Here is a 12987-nt window from a genome sequence, read left to right as displayed (position 1 = left end):
TATTTTCAAAATAATGCGTTTTAAAGTGCTATTTGACTTTTAGCAAGGCAGTCACACTCCGGGCACTGTAAGGCTCATGAAAAGGGGTTGTGAGGAACAGCACCTTTTTCTCTTAACAAAAGCAGTGATTCTTACTCTGATCATGTTTTTGTTTGCACTTCAGACCTCCCTGATTTTTAGTGGTGACTCATGATTTTTATCCCTATATCACAGATATGAAAATGTGATTTAGAAGGGCTAGGTGACTTGGCAAAGGTTATAAAAGAAGTCCTTACAAAGAAACACGCATTTCTAAGTCTCCGGGTCAATCCACTGTCCCTAAGTTTCTGCAATGCTGTGGTTAGAGAGAAGGAATCCTTGTCAATTCTCACACCTTCTCTCCATGTTATGGATGCTCTTTTATCACAGGGGTTAATTATGAGTTGTTGACCTCCTCTTTCACCGTCTTGCCTCAGATGTAGAACACTGGAACAGGTTTGTAGAACACTGGCCCAGGTTACCCAGAGAGGCTGTGGGTGCCCCATCCCTTGAAACGTTCCAGGCCAGGCTGGATGAGGCTCTGAGCAACCTGATCTGGTTGGAGATGTCCCTGCTCCTGGCAGGGGGGTTGGACTGGGTGGGCTTTAAAGGTCCCTTCCCACCCAAACCATCCTGTGATTCTATGTTTGATCATGCAGTGCCCATATCATCCAAAGCCATTGCCTAAATTAAAGATAGTTGCAAGAAAAGCATTTGATTTGCTTTTCTTCTCCTGGTGTGACACCGTGAGCTCTCAGCACGCAAAACGGCCTGCTTTCTATAAGATGGGGGCTTAGGACCACCGTTTGGGAACCACTGGCCTCAGTGCTGGGGTCGGGAGGAGAGGGAGCCCGGAGCAGACCCTGGCTGGCTCCTGGAGGAGACTGGAAGGCAGGGAGAGGAATGCCACTGTCAGCAAGTGTGGGAGGCTGGGGGGAGCGCGGGGAGGACGCGGTTCATAAGCAGGTTGCCTGCATTCAAAGACCGAAGGTACCAGATACTGCAGCTCCAGGCGTCCCTACCATTGCCAGGGGCTCAATGTGATTTGCGTAGCGTGCATGGGTATTCCTAGGGGAGAGTGACAGAGATCATTAAATGAAAAGAGATAATAAATCAGCTCCTTACAGCCCCCACGGTACATAAATATGACGGTGCGTGGGGCACACGGGCAAAGATAAACGGCTCGGTGTGTATAGGGTGAGGAATCCGTAAGGCAGAGAGTCTTCGTTTTCCCCTTTCCGTCCGCAGACGCTGCGCTGGCGTACTGCTAAGGAGGGTCAAGTGACTGTCACGGACCGTGCCAGAGAGACGTAACCTGTGTCAGAGCTGCCAGCCGTTCCGGCTTGAAAAGGTCGGCTCCCCAGACACGGGAGGTAATGTCACACGTTAAGGACACGAGGGCCTCCTGAGCGCGTTGGGAACAGCAGCCGAGCCGCGTCCGGCCCCGCCGAACCATCCGGTTGTCACGGGGCTGGCGGAAAAGGCGGCTGAGAACAAGCGGGCTGGTGTCTGTAGTGGAGCTGCACATCTTTTCTTCGTTAGAAGGTTTTTAGGATCCCAGTCAGTAAGGTTGTGTTGCATGGGAAGATGAAGGATACGAGGAGGTTTCGTGGCTGTAGGTGTGACCCAGTGACTTATTCCAAAATACGGGCTGCCGTGGTTCAAATCAGACTAAAGCTGAGGGAATTCTTGTAACTGTGACCTTTCCCGTGACTCAGATCACAAAGATTTTCTGTCAGTTTGGTCTGGGCTAGATTGAAAATTATGTCATAGAAGTGAAAGACGCAGTGAGTGAATCAAGCAGATTAAGCTGAATTATTGGCTCTGGACTTGTAGTACTCTTTTCTACAGGAGATCACAAATAAATGTAAAAGGCTGGTTTGCCATTTCCCGTGAAACAGTTCGTATTTCTTTAATTATGAACATGATAGAACAGCACCCAGTTTCAGGCTGTTACGTTTCATGGCAGGTCGTCTCGTATCTCCCAGGAATTCAAGCCAACACCAAACCAGCTCTATATCAGAGTACTGCACGTTCTCTGGTATTTTTACTGTTTAAATATCTAAAAATAAATATCTTAGGAATCATGTTCAAAGAGGAGAAGAATATTTTTGTTGCTTTCCAAAGAGAAAGGATAAAGTTTATTCTTACTGCCTTTTAAAAAAGGCTGATAAATTGGATGGAAAATGGAGAAATCTGCAATGTCAGAGAAAGTTTAAAAGATATTGAGCTTACTGATTGCAAAATCTGGTTGTGACGCCAGGTATGAAGGGAGATTGGAACGGATCTTTTCAGTGCACAGCGTTATGCCATGACACCTCTGTCATCTCAGGCTATCTACTGCAAGTAAATGTGAACGAGTCATTCGTGTAACAGTTGAAAAAGTAGCTTCACGCTGTCTTCTCCAGCCTTTAGTAGGTATTCATTTCTATTTTTTGTCTATCCAAACCTGCAACAAAGATTGCAATGCGATGAGGAAGGTAAGTCAGGGAAAGCCTTTAGCGCAGAGACGGAGCGAAGCCCTGCGTTTGCCTGCGCTGGTGCTTAGCGCCTGTGTGCTTCTGCCGGAGTTGGTGGCGTTCCCGGCTCTGACAGTTTGTCAGAACTGGTGCCTCTTGGGATTTCTCAGATGTCATGGCAGGATCAGACTTGATAGTCATTTCTGAAGAGACTCAGACAGTAACAACTGAAAATGCCATTAACGTCTCTAGCTGTGGGCTTACATTTTTCCCTTACGCTTCTAATCTCAGCTTGCAAAGTGTGGCTTTTTGGGACGGTAAGTGATTTATTACTATGGCCGTATTACCATATCCTGAAAGTTGCTCCCCCTTTTTTTCTGACTCTGCTTCCTCATTTGAAAGTTTGTTTGGGCAATGCACATCCATACCCATCACCTGATCAGCCAAGTGGTACCTCTGCATGGAGTATCTGAATTGCCGAGCTAAAACATGTCTGAAAGCTCATTTAGAAACAGGGGAGAACTTTTCGGATTTCTTAGATGTTTGGAGAGGGAAGAAGTAATCGCTACAGAGCTAACTGAACCTACAGAACTGATCTCTGAGCCAAACTTCCCCAGTTCCAGTGCCTGCGTTGAGGTGGTTGGACGCGTCCATCACTACCTCCAAATGCTCTGAAGCAACGGCAATTTTATCTGCTTTTCCTGGAAGCCACAGCTCCTCAGAGCCACAGCAAAATGTTTTGGTGTCCAAGTAAATAAGTGATGTTTAACTGACTCAGCCTTGACCTTCGTATTTCTAGAATGCCAAAGTTGCATTATAGGCAGCTTGAGGGTTTTTTTTTGGTGGGAATTTTTTTTTATTTCTAAAGTGCTGCAAATCTGACATCTTAAAAAATGGACATTTAAGAAAGAACAAAAGAATCAGGACATTCAGACACAAGGAAATGTTTTTAGCACATTAGGAATCTGGGACCAGCTTTTGGAACCCATGATGGTTAACATGGTCACCTTAGGACCTCTAACTGACAGAGTTGGCTACAGCTCTAACTCAGCAGCTGGTTTAATGTACAGATTAGATTATATCAGTAGAAAAATTCAGGGTTCTTACGAAGTATCAGATACTTTCTAAAAGGGCTTGAGATAAAGCTGGAATCCGCTGAATGTCAGGTGGAAGACACAATATTGACCAGGCTGCGGCTTGTTCTTCGGTGATGACACTGAAGACCTCTCTGACATGTTTTGATTTCTTTCGTAGTTTTGATTCTTTATGAAGGCTTGAAGAGTTGAGGTCCTTCAAAGAGTTGAGGAAAGCTCTGAATGAAAGTTTGCGTGAGCAGAGGATGCCCTGCAAATGTGAACCAAGCATTAAGTACAGTTGTCTGCAGTGCTTAATTGCCCCTGCAACTTTTTTTGTCTGTCTTCTCATTTTTCCTAGGTTGGCATTTTTGTGGATGAATACCACTGGGAGTTAAGGACTTGCTGTGACTCTCACTCTTACTTATAGGAGTTTTGCCTGCAGCAGTCACATAGTTGAAAAATATAGATCCATGTGACTGCTAAGAGACCACTGAGAAGCCAAGTAAGTAGGACTCATGGCCATTTTGCAATTCCACCTCATTAGACATGTTTTGGGGCTTATGATTGTGCTGTGAGGATAAATAAGTATAAATATTATATTTGCCTCCAGGTTATCTTTAAAAATGTATTTCTCTGTCTCCCTCCCCCTCTTTCTTGCTTTTTTTTTTTTTCCCCCTCCAATTTTCAGTGTAGTCTGTCAGCTCCTGGTAGGTGAGTTATCAACTCCGTGGTCTCACAGTATGGAGGCCCAGCATAAGGTATTACATTGTAAAGGGCTGCCTTGTGCTGCCAATTACTCGAGGTTCTAGAAAGCAAAACCTGCAGTAGCATGATTAAGTCCATGTGCTAGTAGAAATTCACATAACCCCAAAACTACTGTTAGAAAAAGTACTGCAAAAAATATTTGACTTGTCCTCATTTTCAAAATATAAAAAAGTGGCGATAGCTGTCTTTTTTATCATTTGAACAACTCTTCTGCGTTACCTTTGAGATACAGAGGAACAAGCCACTACAGCAAAACTTGGGGAAACACAAACCTAAACTGATATTGTTACCCAGACGTTGGTCTTTCTTAAACAAAGTGCAAATTCTGTGTTGGACGCACTGATCCAGTTCGCTACCTGCTGCAGACCTGTGTGTCTCCAGTGGAGTCCGTGGAATTACGCCAGTTCACACCATGGCGACCGATCCCTCAGTTCTCTCTCACCTCAATGCAAAGCCCATGAGTTTTCAAACATGAATGGCCCGGTTCCTGAAGGAAAGGAACGGCACCAGCTTGCTGGAGGTCAGGAAGTAGCAGAAGCAATGTTTCTGTGGTTATTGCGGTCTTCCTCGTGAGTGTTATTAGTCTCTGTTAGACACGTAATCATCAGTTATGTGGAGCTTTAGTTTGGCTTGGAATATTCACTCTTCCATATTTCCTGATTTTGGTGTTACATGGCTACCAGTGTTGGTATTATGACAGACTGCTTTTGATTAGTTCTCCAGTCTACTTAATTAGCTTTAATCTCTGTAATTCATATTTTCACAGATTTTAGGAGCTCCTCTCCAAGATACCACTGAGATGTCATCATCAACGTGTGTGTACAAAGGGACTGCATTAATCAGCACACGTGATACAGCGGTGTGGAGTACGGTCTGAGGAGGTAAGCAGAGTGAAGTCCACATCCTGATTTATCTGACCCGGGACGATACAAAGCACGGCATCGCGCCGGTAAAACGTGCTCATTTCTTCTGTCTCCAATTTACCGGGGCAGCGTAGCTGCTGAAGATGCCAGCTATGTACAGCCTGGCTCCAGAGCTGCCGCTGCAGTGCGGGAGGGCGTTACCCACCAGCCTGGCCCAAGCGTCCGCTGGAGTGACAGCACACGAAAGGGTGTTCGCGCTTCCTTGGAAGGACTTCAGCATGTGCAGGGGGAAGTAGCAACGCTTGGGTTTTGATTTCCTAAAGGTGTTCCTGCTCTTTTTTTCCTTACAAGTGTCTTGTCTTTATTCCAGTGTGAAGATTTCAAATCCACTGGAGTTAATGGAGGTTTGGTCTAGTGTAACGTTACCGTAGTCAGCTCCAGTGGTTGCTGGTTCCATTTCTACCCATCCAGGAGCTTGGAAAAAGTCATTTGGCTGCCTTGCTTCAATTCAGCTTTAAAATGGCATTTTAAATGATGATCTGCCTTTCAGTACACAGCCCTCTCAATGGCTCTGTCATGAGTGGTGCTGTAGGAGTTTAGAGAACTTTGATGTCACAGAGACTGGAAAACCCTGACGTTAGCGAGTTGGGCTTTTGAGGCAGCCGCTACGTGATGCAGCAAGAGCAGTTCCTTTCAAGTAGAGAGCAACACTGGGGTTTGTATAACTTACATGCTTATTTTGGCTCATTGATATTTCTCGGAGATGATGCCAGGAAATACTGGTACCTTTTCGTGTCCACGTTTTAAGAGGCCGTGTAGCATTTGGGGCGCGTGCGGCTCAGGAGTGGGGGTCTGAACGACCACGAGGAGGCAGTGTGGAAGGCCCAGAGCATGGGGTGATGGCACCACTTTCCTTTAGGTTTGTTATCAGAGCAGGTCACCGGGGGACTGGATGATTGTTGTAGGTCCTTTCCAACTGGAACTATTCTATTCTATGTTTTCCAGTAAATAGAGATGTTAAAAGCTCCCGCATAGATCCTGAAGGATTTCTGCTTTTACAAAGGATGCTTTAAGCTGTTGTGCACTGATAGTCCAGATGTGCTCCAAAATTTTGATGAAGTGAGTTTGAATACTGCTCGTGAGAAGGCCTACGATCCTTTAGTTAAGGATGAGAACGGAGTTTTAGGAACAACGACCATACTGTTTCTATTTCTTCCTCTACCAGCCTTCCCCGTTCTGAAGTACGTTAAGAGGCTGTGCTGTCTTAAACGGAAATGTTTGACAAATACAAATTCCTCTGACTATATCTAAGTGTGTGTGTACACACATGCTGAGCAAACAGACACAGGCGGCCAGCAGAGAGGAACTATCCTCACGTTTGCTTCTGAAACATTTTCACAGGGACCATTAAAAGAGCCTTCTCCGATATTTGGGAAAACCATGTGCCTCTCCAGTGAGGGACAGTTAGTGGGGAACCAGGAACCACGAACACCAAATGCTGACCAGCTTTGCCAGTAAGTACTTTTTGTTTTCCTTTGTTAATAAATGTTTATTCTTTTGAATACTTGCACAATGACAATAGGGAAAATTGCATCAAATGCAATGGCTTAATCTGTGTATAACGCAGTCATAGATGGTGTGAATTCATAGAATCATAGAATGGTCAGGGTTGGAAGGCACCTTCAAAGGTCATCTAGTCCACAGTATGCTGGGAAGAAGTCATTATTGCTGCCAGACTTGTACAAAACAATTCTTTATGGCAAGAATTCTGAGTCTGCATGCTCAATGAGTAAGTGAAACTCTAACAGTGAGCAGAGCTGAAAAGAATCCTGTAGTTCTTGAACAGATACTATCCAGAAGGCTTCACATGTCTCTTTTTTCAGCAGCATACAAAGTCTCAATGCATAAAACCCCTGGCGAGGAATAAGTTACCTTCAGTAGCAGTGTTCCTTAGCCAGAAGCCATATCCAGATGTGGTCTATGCTTGGTGCTGTGGGAGGGGTATAATTGTACTCTGTCTCTGGTCAAACCAGGCATTGGTCTTCTCATCACAGAAAGCTTCCTCACAATTTTAGCAGTGCTTTCGGCTCGGTGAGGGACCCTCCAGGTAAAGAAAATTGAGATGCAGTTTGTAGCATTTCTGCAGTGTGCTTTCACATGTGGTATGGACTTTACCTGTAGTATCCTTCGGTTGTTTGGGTTGGATTTTCTTCTGTTTGTTTCTGTTTGGAGGTCTAGTTTCAGGTTTTAAAACCTCTAAAAAAATTAGTGTCTTCCTAGCTCCTCATAGTGAAATAGGTAGCATCAGGCTGTTTGGGTAATGAAAGTGACAGTGTTTTGGGGAGATTTGTGGCATCGCACTGTAATACATTTGCATTTATCATATCATATTATTTCAAATTATTGTCTTTAGGAAGTCAGAGAGCCTGCCCTAGGAGGTTGTTTGACTGAATACTGGTATGTTGCCTATAAATCTTGCAAAAGAGGCCGTGTGGCTATTTGTGTGTGGTGGCTCTTCAGTTCATACTGTAAGAGAGACAATCTCATTTAAGCATCTGAGTGTTGCCTTATTTGTATTAAGCTTTTGCATACCAAGTACCATATTTAGCAAAACTGAGCAACATTCATATACTTTTCTTCAGACCTCCGCATAATTTTTCAAATCGTTTCTTCCCCTACATTCAAGGGTCCTCTGCACTTTTCCATCGTACTCCTGTCCTCCTTGGCCCCCAAACTCTTCTAGTTTATTTTTCATTCATCCCACTCTGCCAAATGAAAGACCCTGCTGTAAGGTTCCAGAGCAGGGTTGTGAGCAGTAGGGATGCTGGCTAGGCTACTGTTTTGACTACAAGCCTTGGAAGAAGCAGTCTACTAGGAGCAAGTAGTGAAGGATACTTGAAGATTCAGTGAAATGCATGAACCTGCCAACAGCTGATCCTGAGCCCTACCCATTCCCTAAGAAACAAATTACATTCCACAAACTCCACATCTTCTCCCTGCTGCAGATAAAACCATGAACTGGTTTCTTTTAATTTCCTGAACAAGCACAGAAGGAGAATTCTGTAAACAATTAAAATTGCAAATTGCTTGTTTACTCAAGATCAGATTTATTCAAAAGGGTGCTTGCTCTTTGAGGACTGGAAGAAGGGTTTTTTTTGAGATGCCTTTTGAACAGGTAAGCATTTTTTCAGATTATGCCCAGCATAATATGCCAAGGGGAATACAGTGCATTTGTTATTTCCCTTAAAAAAAAAAAAAATCAATGAACTGAAACATTCCCTCTAGACCTATAATATTTATTTCAATGTTCTGTCAATAAATATAACAAGGTTACTTTTCTATCACATTAGTTGGAAGAATCATTTGAGGGAATTTCTATTTGGTAAGCTCGATTGCAAAAAGCAATCAATAAGAAAAATTCCCTTGTTGTTATCGAAAGAAACATTGAGGTCCGAGGAGTTGTCCTGGAACAAGTATTTATGTCTCTGCCCCAGAATTCTTTTGCTGGCCCCTGAAGGCTGATTGGCTAGCCTTTCTTCTCTCTTGCTTCCAAACGCCAAAGGAGGGGAAATGGAAGCCCACGAGAAGTCTGAGACGATGTTTGAGACTGGTGTCGCAATTCTTAAGTCTCTTGACTTGACATCAGTGCATTTCTCCATATTTCAGCCTTTTTTCCTTGATTTCTACTGCAAAATCACAGCGCATATACTGAAATGTGAGATGCTGCCGTATTGAAACCTTTACAAAGTAAAGTAGCTGTACTGGCGCTGAAGTACCAGTCTGTTAACCTGTGTGCAACAGAGAGCGAACTAAATTCAGCCGGTATCTTCCTTATGCAATTAAGTAGTAGAGATGAGCCTAATTGACTTGAAGTTTTGCACAAGCATCGTGTCATTTGTAGGTGCGTACATCCTAATTCCTGGTGTAACTGTGCACGCTGTGTGCGTGTACGGTGTGTAGGCGAGGATGAGCTGCAACTGCGCTTTGCATATTAACTGGTGATGCCACAGCGAGAAAGATTTGAGTTAGAAGAGCTCTTACCGGATCATTTGACAGGCAATTCTCATAAATTTAGTTCTTTCAGACTTTGTTTTTCCAAGGGAAATCTTTGTAACTTGGTAAAGCAAAAAAAAATCCCAATGAAAATAGAAGTTGTGTTACCATAGTCAGAATAAAGCACTTAAAAGCAATTTCTTTGAGATGGCGTTCTGCATCAGGCATGAGGGAAGCACAAATGGGTCCCCTTCTGTCACTCGGCTGGGTCAAGGCACTGCGCTGACACGGGACCGCTCTGGTGGGAGCAGTTGGCCAAAATTGCTTTTCTGATTTATTCTGGAGTAGGGAGGTACTAGGAGCAACCCAGAGGGGCCAGGGAACAGTATAAAGGCTGAATATAAAATAAATTTCTGTGATTAGATATGGTCACTGAAGCGGAGCTGAAAAAAAAGAGAAGGTGGAGCTTTACTGAAAAAGCTAATAAAGATGAAAACAGTGCTCGATAATGGCAGTGTTCCCTTCAGAATATAGTCAAAGGTTTGGGGTGAATCCTCCTGGGTTACGTTCATGGAGAGTGTCAGATGTTTTTTGCTAGGGAGTTGTTGGATGTAAAACATTATTTTGTTGTTTAAAATGGCAGACAACTTGGGAACTGCCCAAATTAGCCTTTTCAGCCTGTAGAAGAGAAGGCTTAGGAGGACCTCGTCATAGTGTTCTGGTACAAACAGCAGCTACAAAGGGGATGGAGGCTCTCTCTGTGCAAGGAGCCACATGGGGAGCACAAGGGGCAACAGGTAAAAGTTGCACGGGGAGAGGTTTCAATTGATACAAGAAAGAAATTTTTTACAGTGAGAACAATTAATCACTGGAACAACATCCTCAGGGAGGTGGTGGAGTCCCCATCTTTGGAGTTTCTCAAGGTGCAATTGGACAGGATGCTAGATAACCTCACCTACCCTTCCTTTGCCATGAAAAGTTGGACCAGATGATCTTTCAAGGTCTCTTCCAGCTTGAGCTGTTCTAGGATTCTATGATTTTCTCAACAATTGAGTCTTCTGTGTTAGTAGATTTCTCCTAGATGCTGACATCCAGAGCTACTGCTGTCTTTCGGCAGTGGCCGCTCGGCACATGAGATGGTGTACAGAATTGTCTGGTAAAAGCAAGCCAACGTTTAACCTTTCTTTTTAGTTTGACATTGGAGCAGAAAAAGATCTTTACTCTCTCTCTCTATAAAAATATATATATACAAGCTAATGAGGGCAAATTGCCTCTTCTGTTCTGATCTGATACTTGAATTGTTTTTCCAAAAATGGTGATAACTCTTTAAAATTTCTTCTTCCCTAATCTGAGAATATATTTCAGAGTGGCAGAAAAGAGAGAAACAGTTTTCATAAGGTCATGATGCGTTGTGGCCTGACAAGAGAAGCAAGAGGTCACAGCCCACAGAAACCGGCTGGAGTAGGCGATGCAGGGAGACAGTGCGGAGAAATCACAGCGGGGGAAAATATCGTTTAGCCCTTCATTTTCAGTTACCCTTAGTGTTTGACAAAGACCATCAATTCAATAGTGTGATAGTGAATATTTGTTGTTGTTCTCCATTATTCCTCTATAAAATTTTGAAATTAAATAATTAAGCTTTTTTTATCAGCACTGAGTTGTATTTTCTATGTATGCACAATCCGTAACACATTCAGGAAGGGAGTGAAAATAGAGCTTAAAAAGAGTGGAAACAAAACTGTCTTAAAAGCAGGGATTGGCCTTTCATATGTTAGCGTTTTCCAGCACGTTAGAGATCGCAGTCGTGGTATTTCTAGGTTGGTTGTGAGTCAAGGCAGAGGATCTGCCTTTATGCTTCCAAGTGCAGTGTGAACGACGAGGCGACATCATCTCTGAATATCCTACTAGTGTGTTAATTAAATTGTAACTTTGGTTTAACTGAATACTTAAACTTGTAATTTTCTTAGAAGCTGGTGTTCCAACAACGACAGATATATTTAGCAGAAATGTGTTAACTCTCTATTTGCCAATACCATTAAAGATAATACAGAAACAAATCTCCGCAGATGTCCTGCGCTCCAGCGGGTAAGTGATTTTCCACTGTGACAAAAGGTAAAAGCCTATTCATTGAAGTGCAGCTAGGAATTATTTCTAATTGGAATGAAAGAATCCTTAAATCTCTATACTGCTTTTAACACTTTGGGCTTAAATTACAGTTAATAGTTCCCATAAAAGAGGCAGTAGGAGAAATACTAAAATTCAGAATCCTTGAATGCAAAATGCTGTCTACATTTCCAGTCATAGCATCATCTCTAATGGTTTTACTGTCAAAAATAAAACAACCAGAAACTTATTTATACCAAAACAAGATGACAAATTTTTTGCTAAATACCCCTGGCATTCCGCAGCGGAGTGCTCTCCGGGTTTTTGTGTGAAGCAGCGGGCTGAATTTCAGCGCTGCGGGTGTGCGCCTGCAGCAGCGCAGGGCATCTCCCCGTCCTCCCTGCGGGACGCTCCGCGCTGCCGGCTGCGAGGGCGGGTTTGGTGCTGCTCTGCGTCGCAGTCTGAGGGTGTGTGCCCAAGTGGGCTGCTGTGGGGGGGTTGTACCGTGTGTGAGAGAGGCTCTGGGCTCTGCCCTGTTTTGTTCTCTCTGTTTGTTCCCTCTGGATGGGCTTCCTCTTTCACACGTGTTTTGCGTACTGCTTGCATGTTTTGCCAACATCAGGGAAGTTTTGAAGTTAGATGAGCATTCATTCAGCGGTCAGAAATGGATGAATATGCAGTCATATTCTTCAAATTCCTTTCTCCTAACTTGTTTTGCATGAAACATCATTGCTTCTTGCCCCAAGCAGGTGGTCTTGCTAGTTTCTTGAATTAATACTCGATTGTTGCATAGAAAAAGTATCTAGGCTTAGGATTCAAGTAACAGCATGATTCTCTCTTTGACATCATTGGACTAACTGCTACTGTTAACTAATAATCTCCTCTACCAGCGTGGTAAAGAGAAGGGCTGGGTGACAGCTGCATTCGTACGTGCCGAAAGACTGGTTGTGTTTGAAGATGCGGACAAAGGCAGACATGAGAGGAGGATGTATGTCTTGGCTCACCTGTCTGACTTGGAGTCCCCTTGTGTTCCTCTAAGCATGTTTTTCAGGAAAGTGCTGTAACATTTCTGTGAGCTCTTGAGCGTTGAGCCATGTGGTTGGCTTACCTGCCTTGTGAATGCTTGCAAGGTGTCCTCCTCTGTTTATGAGAAGACCGGCCACGCTTCCCTTTCACGGCAAGCACAGCACAGCACAGTCCACAGGGCTCAGCGCCGCTTGCAGCAGTGGTGGGACGTGTGCCGTAACAGCCCAAAGGGTGGTGACACCAGCGATGGGTCTCAGAGAGGTTCCCTGTTCCTGGAGCGTTACAAGGGTCCCAAAGGTACCTGCAGAGTGTGTTTCATTGCTTTATTTTTAGGTTGTTGGAGCTAACGGAGCCATTACGTGTGTAATATGAACTGGAAAGAAACTAGCACATGCCTTGGGCAACAAGCAGTTCTTGTGTTTTTTTAATATCATTCGTCTCTGGAGTGTCTGTCAATGATGCATGGCATGACAAAAGACTCATCCTTAGATACCAACATCTTAGCACAGAATAAATTAGCAAGAGCAGAAAATTCCCCTCCCTTAAACCTCCACAAAGCGTGGCTGCTGTGGCTTGTCTGTGGCGGTGTGAGCGTGGCGCTTGGCTTGGCCCGGGACTGGGAGGCTGCTGTCCCGCGTGGGGAGGGGGAAGCCAGGGTGTACGGAGAGAGGACAGACCCGGTAT

Source organism: Chlamydotis macqueenii, chromosome 22 (genome assembly GCF_036417535.1).
Source record: "Chlamydotis macqueenii isolate bChlMac1 chromosome 22, bChlMac1.mat, whole genome shotgun sequence".
NCBI lineage: Eukaryota > Metazoa > Chordata > Aves > Otidiformes > Otididae > Chlamydotis > Chlamydotis macqueenii.
This window is presented reverse-complemented; position numbering follows the sequence as displayed.